Source organism: Cnephaeus nilssonii (genome assembly GCF_951640355.1).
Source record: "Cnephaeus nilssonii genome assembly, chromosome: 15".
Taxonomy (NCBI): Eukaryota; Metazoa; Chordata; class Mammalia; order Chiroptera; family Vespertilionidae; genus Cnephaeus; species Cnephaeus nilssonii.
The window spans coordinates 69,709,962-69,725,142 of record NC_137086.1 but is presented as its reverse complement, the minus strand read 5'-3'; positions in this window follow the sequence as shown (position 1 = coordinate 69,725,142).

The following is a 15,181-nucleotide window of genomic DNA, read 5'->3' as shown; positions in this document are numbered from 1 at the left end:
TGTCCGCCCAGGGTCCGGCTCCCCCAGGAAGCGCTCCGTGGCGGCCGGGGGTGCGCTGGGACTCAGAGTCCACCCCGCGAAGCCTCTTCATTGCTGTAAAGAAGTGGGAGATAAGAAATCGAAACTGTGAGCAAAATGCAAGTCACACAGGAAGCTTCGAAAGGGCAGGTCCTTCCCGGCGAGCGGCCACACGTCCATGTGTGCGTGGCATCCAGGGGGTGTGCAGGCTGCGCGCCTCCCCCATCTCCGGGAGGGAGGGCTTGGTAAGCGCAGGGCATCGCCAGCCGGGGGCTCAGGCCGTGCGTCCTTCTGACCCCGTTTCCTCACAGGGTTCTTCTTTCCACGTCGCACCTCTATGCACATTTCCATGAGTAATTTGGAAAGAATTAAATGAAAATGTTCCTGGAAAGAAAATGCCACTTTGAGTGAGAATGTTGGCCTCCCCACACCTGGGGAGTAGGTGGTGGTGAAGTCTGGGCGGCTGCACGCTGCTGGTTTGTGGTAACAGCAGCGAATGCAGGATGCTGGCCTCTGTGTCGCAAGTAAGAGGAAAACGCTGCTGCTGGATGGCATTGCGGCCAAGCCTCTGAGGGGAAAACGAGGATGGGTCACCGCAGAAAGTGTAGGAACCTGGGCTGGGCCCCCAGCGGCCGGTGCCTTGTTGGTAGGGTGGCCATTGGGATTTTCAAATCACCTGCAAGAGAGGAGAGGTCAGGGTCCTGGTCCATCCAGGCCGCCACGGGGTGGGTTTGAAGCGGGAATGCCCTCCTTGCAGTCCTGGAGCCTGGGGGCCTGCATCACGGCGCCAGCGTGACTGGCTCTGGTGAAGGCCTCTAAGCCGGCCTTCTTGCCATTACCTCACTTGGTGAAAGGCTCTGGAGTCTCTATTGTAAGAACACAAATCCCATTCATGAAGGCTCCATCCTTACTTTCTAAACACCCCCTATGGCCCACCTCTGATACCATCACTAGGATAAGATAATACTCTTGCTAGGGTATTATCTTTGAGGGTTAGGATTTCAACATATAAATTAGGAGGCTGGGGGAACACAGACATTCGGGTCATAGCAGTGGGTAATATTTGATTTTTATTTTATTTTGAGTGGAAAAATAAAAGTAATTTTCCTAAAGAACAGTTTTCCTGTGCCTCTGAGAGTTCTGACTATTATCACTAACATAGAAATAAGCTGTGCATTATTCTTGGGCTTACAGACATAAGACACGTTAACCCCGGACCTCAGCTAACACTTCTCCGAGAACACTTCCACCTGCTGCAGGCAAACTGGGGAGGGGACAAATGAAATTGTACAGCCCCTGTTCTCAAGGGCCTGACTGTGTGGAGAACAATGTTAAAGAAAACATTATTTGACACTGATTAGAACAGCAAGGAAGACTTTGTTCAAGACCAGGGCCTGGGGAGAGAGATCAGCTCAACCCAGAGCACAACAAGGACAGGGGGGATCTCCAGCCCAGGAGCAGGGCGAGGCAGTCAGGGGATGGACACTTCCCAAGAGGAGAGATGAAAGGCTGGGGAGTCTTAGGAAGCTGCCCTAACAGGATTCTTTCTGAAGACAGCATAAGGACTTAGAAACAAGGGTGGGGAATAGAAACTTGATCAGGTATCAAGCTGGCTGATCAAATATCAAGGCCAGGGGATGACTTAGCAGAATTCCTTGCTAAAACTGGGCTGGGCAGACCAAAGACAAAGAAGGGCTGGGCCCAGGCTGATCTGAGAAGAGGTCTTCAGAGGAGCCAGACTAAAATTTGGTCAAGGACAGAGTCTTTGTCAACATGAACATGATAATAAACAATTCCATGAAGATGAAATAAAGAAACAAATGCAGTGATGACAGGAAAGGGAAAATAAAGGGGGAAGTAAAGGGAGGAAGGAATGGGGTGGGAGAGAAAATAAGCTATACTAAATATCATATGGCCACTCTGAAAGTTCCCTTAAAAAATCTTCTCCCTGCACATCTTTGATTTTTAGGAAGCTCACAACATCAATATTTCTCTGTACCCACATCTAACCAGCCACGCAAGCCCTCTGCTCACACATTCCTGCACTCACTGGTCCTTCCTGCAACCACTCCCTCCACCCACGACTTTCCCAGCCCTTTCTTTCCCGGTGTCTCCATCTTTTCTCATAAAGAAACACTTGCCTTTCCTCATCCTATAAAAGTCTTCGTTTTCAACCAGTTTCACACACACACACACACACACACACACACACACACACACTCACACACACTCACACACACTCACACACCACGTCTCCAACATCTTTGGATGCAGGAGGAGGGATAACTTTAATATTTATAAATTAGTTATCAATAATTAATGTTTCTCTAGCAGAAACAATGAGCTTGAGGTGTCCTTGGGGATCCGGTTGGAGCAGAGGAGTCTGGGGCAACAGCACAGGGGGAAGGGGCTCAAGCCAGAGAAGTCCGGAAGCTGCCAGGGAGAAGAGATGGGCTTCCCCAAGGAGCACTGGCCTGGAAGGGTCGGTCAGGACCAGGAGAAGTTAAACGGAATATAGCCCAAAAGGAAGAAAGTAAAAAACAGAGCACAGGGACCACCCTGACCCTGAGCGCAGAGAGAACTTGAAGGGAAGACTAGATGCCAATGGCAGCAGCTAAGGAGGAATCAGACACAAAAACACTGCGAGTGTCCATTATGTTTGGCCACCAACGGGTCAGATGAGTGCACAGGGTGGGGAGATGAGAGCTGTGCTGTGATGAGGGAGCAGAGGGACAGTGTGGAGAGTGGGGACAAGCCACGTCTCCCACAGGCCACACTGCGGGGAAGACAGGCTCCTGTGTTGGTGAAAGGAGAGCTTTGACAGGATTCTCCTGTGTGGGGAGTGAGTAGGCAGGTAGCAGGTGAAATAGAAGTGAGAGTGAGATTCATGGACCGATTTCTCTGAGGAGGCAGGAAGAGAGACAGCCTGAAAACCACAGAGACATGATCTTGGACAGGAGGAGGGCAGAGCCACGCAGTGGGCAGGTCTCCCAGCCCAGCATGCGCAGGCGGAGGCAGGAGCATGGCTGCTCGCCCTGGCTGTGAGCTGCTGAAAGTGGGAGCGCTCTGTGCCCAGGAGCTTCCTGAGGGTGGAGGGCCGGGAGAGGGCTGGGGCAGGGCTGAGACACTGCGCTCTGTCCCGCGGGCTGCTCTTTCTCATAAGCACTGTGGTCAAGGGAAGGGCAGGCTAAAGCTGCTGCCTTTCAAGATGTGGCCTGCCCCCTCATCTTCCTTTCTTTTGGCCACAAAGCCCTGAACAAATAATCTACCATCGCCAGCCTCTGGTGGCATTTTTCTATGCTGACTTCACCGGCCTCTCTGCCTGCGAGGTGAAGAATCCAGTCCCCAGCACCCCGTGGGAAGCCCTGCATGACCTCATTTGGCTCTCATATCTGACCTGGATTTCTTCCTCAGAGAGACTCTCCCTGCCCACCTGCATGATGACATCCCTCCCCACCCACCCACTGCGCCTGCCAGCCGGTCACACTCATGTTACTCAGGTGACATTCCTTTGTCTCAGTGACCCAGGCTCTCTCGTGTACTCTCTGGGTGAGAGCTACTGTCCTTCTGTTTTATTGACGGACAAAATTTACCATGCTTGAAATAGTGGTCCCCACTAATAATGGGTGCAATGAGGGGAGTTTATGTACAAATGTAGAGACTCTGTCCCGCTACCACATGCTGTTGCCTCACAGAAAGAGATGAGAGCCCATCAGGGAGACTCCCAGTGTCCAAAGGGTCTCTTCCTGGTTCTATATGAGCTGCATGTCTTCTTCCAGAGGTTGAGGATCACTGCCCTCCGTGGGTCAAGGCTACAACTTCAATGATATTTGGTTGATAATGAACTAAGAATTTCACTGACCAGAGCGTTGGGTGGGAGAAAAACAGAAGAGAAGAAAAATGCTGGAGAAGTCAGGTGTCAAATTTGGCAAACATCTTGAGTCCTTACCCAAAAAATGCTCAAAGCCCTATGAATATATTTATGTTAGAACCACCAGTTTTTATAAACTGAAGACTCCAGACATGTAGAAATATAAATTTTGCCAGTCAGATAGCACACATATTATTACAAAACATTTTATGAGAAGGAATTGTGTTAGCAATTCATTTTGAAACATTTTTAAGCTCTTTCCGCAGCTTACATTTTCTGGTTAGGAAATCTAGTGAAAAAAATGTACTATTGCCTTACCTTTATTTCCTGTTCTGAAGACAAAAAAAGAGGAAGGAACTTCATGTCACTTCAATGACTGCCGGCTGTTCTCTCTGAAGAACATGTGAGAATACCCATCTTCAAAGAATTCTCCTGTCTCTCTTCCTAGTCAGACAGGTAACTGGAGAAGATGCAACAACAGTTAACTCTTACATGTTTGGAAATACACCTGGGGAAAAAAGACAATCTTTATTATTTTGTAAGGGACCCCTGACATTGTCAAATCCATGCTCACATAGAGGAAAATCAAGTAACTCCTTCCACCAGTCGAAGGAAATGCCCTGAAGATGAAACACTAAGACTCTGTGACTGCCCCTGGACTAGCTGAGGTTTGCGGTTGGGCTCAGTTGAAAACTGAGTAAGCCTATTTCCTTTACAGGAATTTCCTGTGAAGACTATTAGCACTCAATTTCTCAACTGTGGGTGTTTGTTTGTTTGTTGTTTTTGGTCTTGTACAACTAACCTCCCAAAGTGTAATCTTGAAGATAAGCACTCAGCTTTTCTTGTGATTAGGAAATAATCTGAACTCACCAACGTTTTGTGGGGTACATGTTTATTAAGAGAAAGCTTCAAAAGATAACATAATTAAGAACACCATGGTTCTTTGGCAGGACAACTAAAATCCTTTAAGAAAGACCTTTCAACACTCAGGGACCACAGTGTTCAGAAAGAGCTTTATCTAGACAGCACGGGGTTGAGCCGAGGAAACACCCTCCTCTCATGTTCTAATAAAGATGAGGCCGCTTTGTGGAGCCCCCGCCGTTCTGGGCCACTTCTGCACACAGCTGGAGGGGAGCCTCAAGGACAGCTGGAGACCAGCTTCTCTTTGGGGTGAAGGCAGCATTCGTGTTTGCCTAAGGCGACTTTGGGAGGCCCGAAGACAGCATTAGCAACTATAGAAGCATATAGCATTTCTGCGTTCCTCATGACCCTGCAGATTCCTAGAGAACACACTTCTTTCCAGGCTGTCCCGAGGGAGGCCGGGGAGCTGGTGAACGGAGAGTTCACACGGGAGGCTCAGCCCGTGTCCTGGGAGCAACACGGAGACACCCTGGGGCTGGGGAGAGGTCGGGTAGGATGGGAGTAAAGGGCTGACATAGGGGGTCCTTTGACAGGCCCCAGTAACTGTTGAATTGAACTGGCCTGCAGTGGAATGGGCGTGGGCTATCTTCCTATAACTCCAGAGGCTCTGATGTAGACCTGGAGGCTGAGTGTAAGGTATTTGGAAAGGTGCTTCTGAAGTACGTTTGTTCACTGGAATAGACTTGGAGTAGAGTTTGCAGGAGATGGACTGCCCTGGTGCAGGCTCAGTGGACATAGTCTCCAAAAAGCTGCTCCCTATGCCAAGATGCGCAGTCTGTTCCTCGAATCTAGGCAGACTGTGATTGCTCTAACCCATAGAATGCAGAGACCATGACATTGCACCAGCTCTGGACCTAGTTTCCAAAAAGTCTTCTGCTTTCATTTTCTTTCTCTCAGAAGTCAAATATTCTGTAAGCAAGCCCAAGGTAGCTATAAAAAGCAATTGTAAAAACATGAGGAGAGGGAGAGGGAGAGGGAGAGGGAGAGGGAGAGGGAGAGGGAGAGGGAGAGGGAGAGGAAGAGACATTGATGTGAAAGAGAAACATTGATTGGTTGCCTCCGGTATGTGCTCCAACCAAAGATCAAACCCTCAACCTTTTAGTGTATAGGACAATGCTCCAACCAACTGAGCATACAACAGATGAGGTACTACCTCACACTTGCCAGCAAACAACAAGTGAAAGGGAACCCTCGTGCACTGCTGGTGGGAATGCAGACTGGTGCAGCCACTGTGGAAACAGTGTGGAGTTCCTTCAAAAAATAAATATGGAGCTCCCATTTGACCCATTAATCCCACTTCTAGGAATATATCCTAAGAAACTCAAAATACCAATTAGAAAGAATGTATGCACCCCTATGTTCATGGCAGCACAATTTACAATAGCTACTGGTAAGATCTGGAAACAGCCCAAGTACCCATCAGTAGATGCATGTATAAAGAAGCTGTGGTACATTTACACCAGTAAATGGTGCCAGAACAACAAGAAGAGGAGCAAGGATTAGTAAACCTATTTGAAGAAATAATGTCAAAAAACTTTCCTGATTTGGGGAAGAAAAAAACTTTCCTCACATAAGCACAGAGAGCCCCAAACAAGATGAAACCAAAAGACCCACATCAAGACACTTCATAATTACGATGGCAAAAATTAATGAAAAGAGAGAATCTTAAAGGCTGCAAAAGAGAGAGAGGTAACTACAAGGAATCTTCCATTAGATTATCAAATGATTTCTCAACAGAAACACATCAGGCCAGAAAGGAAAGGAAGGAAGTATACAATGTGATACAAAGCAGGGGACTGAATACAAGCAAGGCTATCATTCAAAGTTGGAGGGGAAATCAGGAGCATTACAGACAAACAAGCTAAGGGAGTTTATCACTACCAAACCAGCAATGCGAGAAATGCTAAAGGGGCTGTTTTAAAAAGAAGAAATAAAAAGGGAAGGAACAGAGGCAAAAAAATAAAAACAGCTACAAAAAAAGTGTCTATCAATAAAAACCTTAAAAGTAAATGGACTAAATGCTCCAATCAAAAGATATTGAGTGGTTGAATGGATAAGAAAACATTATCCATATATATGCTGTCTACAAGAGACCCACCTCAGGAATAGGGACTCACACAGACTGAAAGTGAAAGGATGGAAAAATATCTCTCAGGCAAATGGAAATGAAAAACAAACAAACAACCTAGGGTAGCAATACTTATATCTGACAAAATAAACAAAGTAAAGGCCAAAACAAGAGATAAGGAAGGCCACTTCATAATACTAAATGGACTGATAAAACAAGAGGATATAACCCTGATAAACATATATATAGCCAATGCAGGAGCACCCAAATACATTAAAAAAAAACAAAACACCAACAACAACAACTTCTGGAAGATATCAAGGAAGAGATCGACAGCAATACAATCATAACAGGGACTTTAATGCCCAACTGACATCACTGGATACATCCTTAGACAAAAACCAGCACACAAAAAAACAAACCCAGCAATCCTAAATGACTCACTAGATCAGATGGACTTAATTGACATCTTCAGAACATTTCACCCCAAAACAATGGAATATACATTCTTCTCAAGTGCACATGGGACATTTTCAAAGATAGACCACATATTGAGTCACAGGCAAAGTCTCTCCAAATTCAAGAAGATTGAAATGATAAGCATCTTCTTGGACCACGATGACATAATATTAGATATCAACTCAATAAAAACAATAAAAAAACTCAAACACTTGGAGGCTGAATAGAATGCTAAACAATGATTGGGTTACAATAGAGATCAAAGAAGAAATTAAAAATATCCTGGAAATGAATTACAATGAAAACACAACAATTCAAAATCTATGGGACACAGTGAAAGCAGCCCTGAGAAACAAGAAAAACTGGTCATAAATTATCTAACTCTACAACTTACAGAATTAGAAAGAGCAACAAGAAAAGCCCAAAGTGAGCAGAAGGAAGGAAAGGAAGGAAATTACAAAGATCAGAGCAGAAATAAATAACACAGAGACAAAAAAAAAAAATCAATGAAACCAAGAGCTGGTTCTTTAAAAGAATAAACAAGATTGGTGAACCTTTAACCAGGCTTACCAAGAAACAAAGAGAAAGGATCCAAATAAACAAAATCAGAAATGAAAGAGGCAAAATAACAACAGATCATACAGAAATACAAAGGATTGTAAAAAAACACACTATGAATAACTCTATTCCAACAAACTAGACAACCTAGAATAAATGGACATATTCCTAGAAAAATACAACCTTCCAAAACTCAATCAGGAAGAATCTAAAAATCTCAATAGGCTGATAACTATGGAAGAAATTGAAGCTGTTATCAAAAAGCTCCCAGCAAACAAAAGGCCAGGGCCAGATGGCTTCACAGGGGAGTTATACCAAACATTTAAGGAAGAACTAAAACCTATCTTCCTCAGACTATTCCAAAAAATTCAAGAGGAAGGAACACTTCCAAGCTCATTCTATGAAGCCAGCATTACCCTAATACCAAAACCAGATAAAGACAACACAATGAAAGAGAATTACAGGCCAATATACCTCATGAACATAGATGACAAAATCCTCAACAAAATTCTAGCAAATCGAATCCAGCATTACGTTAGAAAGAGCATACAGCATGACCAAGTGGGATTTATTCTGGGGATGCAAGGATGGTACAACATCTACAAACCAATAAATGTGATACATCACATGAACAAACTGCGAGATAAAAATTACAGTCATATCAATTGATTCAGAAAAAAACTTTTGACAAAATCCAGCACCTTTTCTTGATGAAAACCTTCAGCAAAGTGGGACTAAAGGCACAGTAATAAAAGCATTATATGGCAACTCCACAGCCAACATCATTCTCAATGGGCAAAAACTAAAACCATTTCACCTAAGAACAAGATCAAAACAGGGATGCCCACTCTCACAATTCCTGTTTGAAATAGTACTGGAAGTACTACCATAGTGATCAGATAAGAAGAAGAAATAAAAGGTTTCCAAATTGGAAAAAAAGCAAAACTGTCATTATTCTCAGATGACATGATATTGTACATAGAAAACCCCCAAGGACTCAATCAAAACACTACTAGACTTAATAAACGAATTCAGCAATGTAGCAAGATACAAAATTATCACCCAGAAATCTATGGCATTTTTATACATCCTAGAGGACTGGTGCATTAAATTCGTGTGCAGGTATGGTACCTAGGCCTGGCCTGCTATCAGTGCCATCTTCACTGGCTGCCTGCAGCCGGCCCGCTCCCCATACCATGCACCCCCGGTTCCCTGTTTGCCATCAGGCGATTGGAACCTGACAGCCGAGGGAGGCACCAAAAGGTTGGCCATTTCACCTGCTCGCTGGCCCTGCTCCCTGCCACCACCCACCCCAGTTCCCCATTTTCCATTGGGCAATCAGAGCCTGATGGCCAGGGAAAGAGACCTAGAGGTGGTCAGTGCACCTCATAGTGACTGGTCGAGTGGTCATTCTGGTCATTCCACTATTAGGGTCCATTTGCATATTACCCTTTTATTATATAGGATAGAGACCCGGTGTATGGGTAGGGGCCAGCTGGCCTGTCCTGATGGGGGCCTCAGATCAGGGTGGGGGTTTCCACTGGGGGGGCGGGACCGGCTGGGGTGAGGAGTTGCAGGCAGATTGCCAGTTGGCCACGCCCCTGATCGTCGTGGGGGTCCCTGCTCGGGGGCGGGGTGGACTGGGGCAAGGGGCCAAGGGCAGTTTGCCAGCTGGCCATGCCCCTGAACAGAGTGGGAGTCCCTGCTCAGGGGCGGTGCCGGCTGGCTGCAGTTGTTCTGGTCTCTGCTCATTCTGGTCGTTCCGCTGTTTCAGTCACTGGGCTTTTATTATGTAGGACAGTGAACTCACAGGAAGAGAGATTAAAAAAAACATCCCATTTACCATTGCAAAAAAACAACTAAGATACCTAGGAATAAACTTAGTAACTAAGGAGGTAAAAGACCTCTACTCAAAAAACTACAGGACGTTGAAAAAAGAGATAGAGGAAGATGCAAACAGATGAAAGAACATACTGTGTTCATGGATTGGTAGAATCAACATCATTAAAATGTCCATACTACCCAAAGCAATCTACAGATTGAATGCACTCCCCATTAAAATACCAATGGCATATATCACAGACCTAGAACAGACTCTCCAAATATTCATATGGAATAAAAAAAGACCCTGAATAGCCACAGCCATACTAAGAAAGAAGAAAAAAGTAGGAGGAATCTCAATACCAAATATCAAGCTATATTACAAAGCCATGGTTCTCAAACTGCTTGGCACTGGCACAAGAGTAGGTCAATGGAACAGAACAGAGAACCCAGAAATCGACCCAAGTCAATGTGTTCAATTAATATTTGACATAGGAGGCAAGAGCATACAATGGAGTCAAGACAGTCTCTTTAACATATGGTATTGGGAAAATTGGACAGATACATGCAAAAAAATAAATAAACCTCGACCACCAACTTATACCATACACAAAGATAAACTCAAAATGGATAAAGGACATAAAGATAAGAGGGAAACCATAAAAATCTTAAAGGAATCCACAGGTAGCAAAATATCAGACATATATCATAGCAATATCTTTACTGATACATCTCCTAGGGCAATGGAAACTAAAGAGAAAATAAACAAATGGGACTACATCAAAATAAAAAGCTCACACAGCAAAAGAAACCATCAACAAAACAACAAGAAAGCCCACTGCTGGTGAGAACGTATTTGCTAATGTTATCTCTGATAAGGGTTTAATCTCCAAAATTTATAGGGAACTCATACAACTTAACAAAAGGAAGATAAACAATCCAATCAAAAAGTGGGCAACAGACCTAAATAGACACTTTTCGAAAGAGGACATACACAAGACCAAGAGATATATGAAAACACGCTCAAAGTCACTAGTCATTTGAGAGATGCAAATCAAAATGACAATGAGGTACCATCTCACACCTGTCAGAATGGTTATCATCAATAAATCAACAAATGGCAAGTGCTGGCGAAGATGTGGAGAAAAAGGAACCCTAGAGCACTGCTGATGGGAATGCAGACTGGTGCAGCCACTGTAGAGAACTGTATGGAGTTTTCTCAAAAAATGAAAAATGGAACTCCCATTTGACCCAATAAACCCACTTCTAGAAATATATCCCAAGAAATCAGAAACACCCATCAGAAAGGATATATGCACCCCTATGTTAATAGCAGCACAATTTACCATAACTAATATTTGGAAACAGCCTAAGTGCCCATCAGCAGATGAGTGGATTAAAAACTGTGGTACATCTACACAATGGAATATTACACTTCTGTAAAAAAAAGAAGGAACTCTTAACTTCTGCAACAGCATGGATGGACCTGAAGAGCATTATGCTAAGCGAAATAAGCCAGTCGGAGAAAGATAAATATCACATGATCTCACTCATTTGTGGAATATAATGAACAACATAAACTGATGAATAAAAATAGATCCAGAGACACAGAAGCATCGAACAGACCGTCAAACCTGAGAGAGAAGGCAAGGGAGGATGGGGGGAGGGGGAGTAGAGATCAACCAAAGGACTTGTATGCATGTATATAAGCCTAACCAATGGACACAGACACCAGGGGATGAAGGCTTGTGCTGGGGGGGTGGGGGGGGAGGGGCAAAGGAGGGGGAGTGGCGGGGAGAGGCCAATGGGGGAAAAAGGAGACATATGTAATACTTAATTAAAAACAAAACAAAACAAACCAAAACCCTCAGAATAAATAAAACTTATGAATTATTTATTTCTGGAATTTTCTACTTTATATTTGAACTGTGGTTGGCCCCGGGTAACTGAAACCATGGCAAGCAACACCATGGATAAAGGGGAGCTACTATAGATGACTCTCAGCCTCTTGTTTGATCCTCAGTTAGAGAATGGTTTTATTATTCAAGACAGAGGGTGTGGTAGGAAGAGTAGGCGCAGAGACACTATCCTATCTAATAATAGACAAATATGCAAATTGACCATACCTCCGACACACCCACAAGCCATGCCCACCATCCAATCAGAGCAAGTATGCAAATTAACCCAAACCAAGATGGCTACAGCCACAGAGAGCAAGGTTTCCTAGGTAACAGAGGAAGCCAAGCTTTCCGCATGCCCTTGCCAGGCCTAAGCCTCCACTCAAGCTACAAAGTTTCAATTATAGAAGATCAACAAATTCAAACAAATGGTTGCAGAATGGAGCTTGAGAGAGCAGGCCAGGGTTGCTACCGACAACAGGGGAAGCAAAGCTTTCCGCACACCCTGGCTGGGCCCACCCACTTAAGGCAACAAAGTTTCAATTATAACCCAACAGAAATGGCTGCCGGCCTCGGAGGGAGCCCCAGGCTTGGCTCCGCTCCAGGCTACAAAGTTTCAATTGTAGAAGGAAAATAAATTCCAGATACCAGGGCCTCTGCTTGAGTTGCCAGGGGGCGTGGCCGGCCTGCAAACCACCACAGGCCCCTCGCTCAGGCCGCCCCACGCCCCAAGGGAACCCCCACCTGATCTGGGATGCCTTTCAGGGCAAACCAGCTGGCCCCCAACCCTGTACCAGGCCTCTATCCTACCTAATAAAAGAGTAATGTGCAGATTGATCATCACTCCAACACACAATATAGCTGCCCCCATGTGGTCAAAGATCCTGCCCCCATGTGGACACAAGATGGCCACCACAAGATGGCCAGCAGGAGAGGGCAGTTGGGAGGCACCTGGCCTGCAAGGGAGGGCAGTTGAGAGGGACCAAGCCTGCAAGGGAGGGCAATTGGAGGTGATCAACCCTGCAGGAGAGGGCAGTTAGGGGTGACCAGGTCGGCAAAGGAGGGAAGTTGGGGGCAAACAGGCTGGCAGCAGAGTGGTTAGGGGGTGATCAGGCTGGCAGGCAGAAGCGGTTAGGGGCAATCAGGAAGGCAGGCAGGCAAGCAGTTGGGAGCCAGCAGTTCTGGATTGTGAGAGGGATGTCCGACTGCCGATCCCAGGGCCTAAACGGGCAGTCGGACATCCCTCAAGGGGTCCCATATTGGAGAGGGTACAGGCTGGGCTGAGGGACAACCCCCCTCTGTGCACGAATTTCGTGCACCAGGCCTCTAGTCTATAATAATAAAAGTGTAATATGCTAATTAGACCGACGTCCTTCCAGACAACCTTCCAGATGAAACCAGGGCTGCGATGGAAGCCTGGGTCCGGGGTACCAGAGGGAAGCCGGTGCCAGCAGCCGGGGGGAGGAAGACCTACTCTTGCACAAATTTCATGCATTGGGCCTCTACTTCTAGAATAAGTTCAGTGTAAATGGTTGAGAATTTGACGCTATGAACATTTCTAGATAAAGCTACCCAATGTGGAGCCCAATATATGACTCTAGACTCAGTAATCAAATCTCGGGTAGTCAGAGATTTATTGATAGTTTAGCTGAGGTGATGGGCTGGGGAATATGCAGCACAGGAAGAAACGAAGATCTAGAAAGGGACCTTGGACAGAGAAATAGAAACCATGAAAGCAATGGGAAATGTTAAAATAGTGCTATGAGAACCAGGATGGAATGATTTCACAAATCCAAGGGTGGTTTCAAGAAGAAAAGAGGGGTGAACAGGTTGAACACAGCAGAGACAACAAACAGGACAGAGAAACTTCCAGTAGATTTGGCTGCCCAGAGACTGCGCCCAGTGGACACGGGTGTGGAAGGTACTGCAGTGCATGGAGCAGGACTGATGAGGAGGCAAAGGGTAGCCTGACTTTGAACAAAGTTTCTGATATAATCTCTTGACTTCCTAACAATGAAAGATATGTCTTACCCCACCCTCCGCCACCACAAACATATTCCCCCCCCTTTAGACTCCAAATATAATTAAATCATAATTTTAGTTAAAGATTTAATGTTAAGTCCTAGCCGGTTTGGCTCAGTGGATAGAGTGTTGACCTGCAGACTGAAGGGTCCCGGTTCGATTCCAGTCAGGGGCATGTACCTTGGTTTCGGGCACATCCCCAGTGGGAGGTGTGCAGGAGGCAGCTGATTGATGTTTCTCTCTCATCAGTGTTTCTAGCTCTCTATCCTTCTCCCTTCCTCTCTGTAAAAAAATCAATAAAATATATTTTAAAAAAATTTAATGTTTACCCCATTTTGACCAGGTTACTACTATTTATGGTTTTCTTTACTTTTGCTTCACTTGAAGCTAATACCTATTTTTTCTCATTTGATTACATTTCTACCGATCATTCATTGACTTCTGAACTCTCCACCAGAAATGGAAGTCGCTGCTCAGTGCATGCAACCCCTGAGGAAATCTGTCTCTTCCTGAAACGCCTGCCTGCAGCTTGCTCTTCCACTCGGGTACAGCTTAGCTACAGCTGCCACCACGGGTTCCTCTTACCATCGCCTGGAGGTGCTGTCTCCCGCTCTCAGTGGGACCCTAAGTGGAACCTAAGCTGTTTTCTGAGAGAACACTCTCTTGCTGAAGGAGCACCTCTTCCGTGGACGCCCCAGAAACGGGAGTGTGGGAGGCAAATGCCTTGAGGCCTCACACAAGGTGGGACAAAAGCAAGTATGTGAAGCATGAAGTTTATTCTTGTATTATTATTTATTAATTATTGTATTATTTTTCATACAAACAATTGTAAACCTACTTTTGCCCTACCCTGTAGGTCTAAAAAAAAACCTCTCTATTTTGCCATCAGTTTTGAATAATTGTTTGGTTGGATATAGAACTCTCAGGAGCACATAATTTTTACTTGCAATTTTAAGGACATTTCTTTATTCATTTTGCTGGGTAATAGGTAGCCCTTTCATTCTAGAAACTCATGTCCTTCAATTTTGAGATAGTTCCTTTAATTACTTCTAGAATAATCCTTTTTATTTCTCTATTCTAATTTATAAGGTGCCTGCTTATTCTCATTGGATAGATATGCTATTACTTAGGCTAATGTTCCAATTCTTCCCCCCGCCTCCCATTTGCAATTTATTTAGCTTTTGGTTTTACATTCTGGGAGACACCTCACAACCTCCAACCCGGATAGTTTTTTTCCATTTCAGTTATTTTATTATTTTATTTCCAACTCTATTTTGCTCTAATGTAACATCATTTCTTGCTTGCATGAGAATATTAAAGTTTGCCTTTAGATATGTTTTTCCTTTGGCTTATCTCCATTTCTTCCAAGCGCCACTTGTTGTTAATCTTGACTGTTCATGGTCAGGAACTTGCTCAGATGTGTAGTGACTTTTCAGTGTTTGCTAATATTTAAGAATATTTTAGGGTTGCACATACACACGCAAAAAAAATGTAGATTGATTTTTTGAACTTGCTTAGAAACAAATATGCAAATTCCTAAATAAA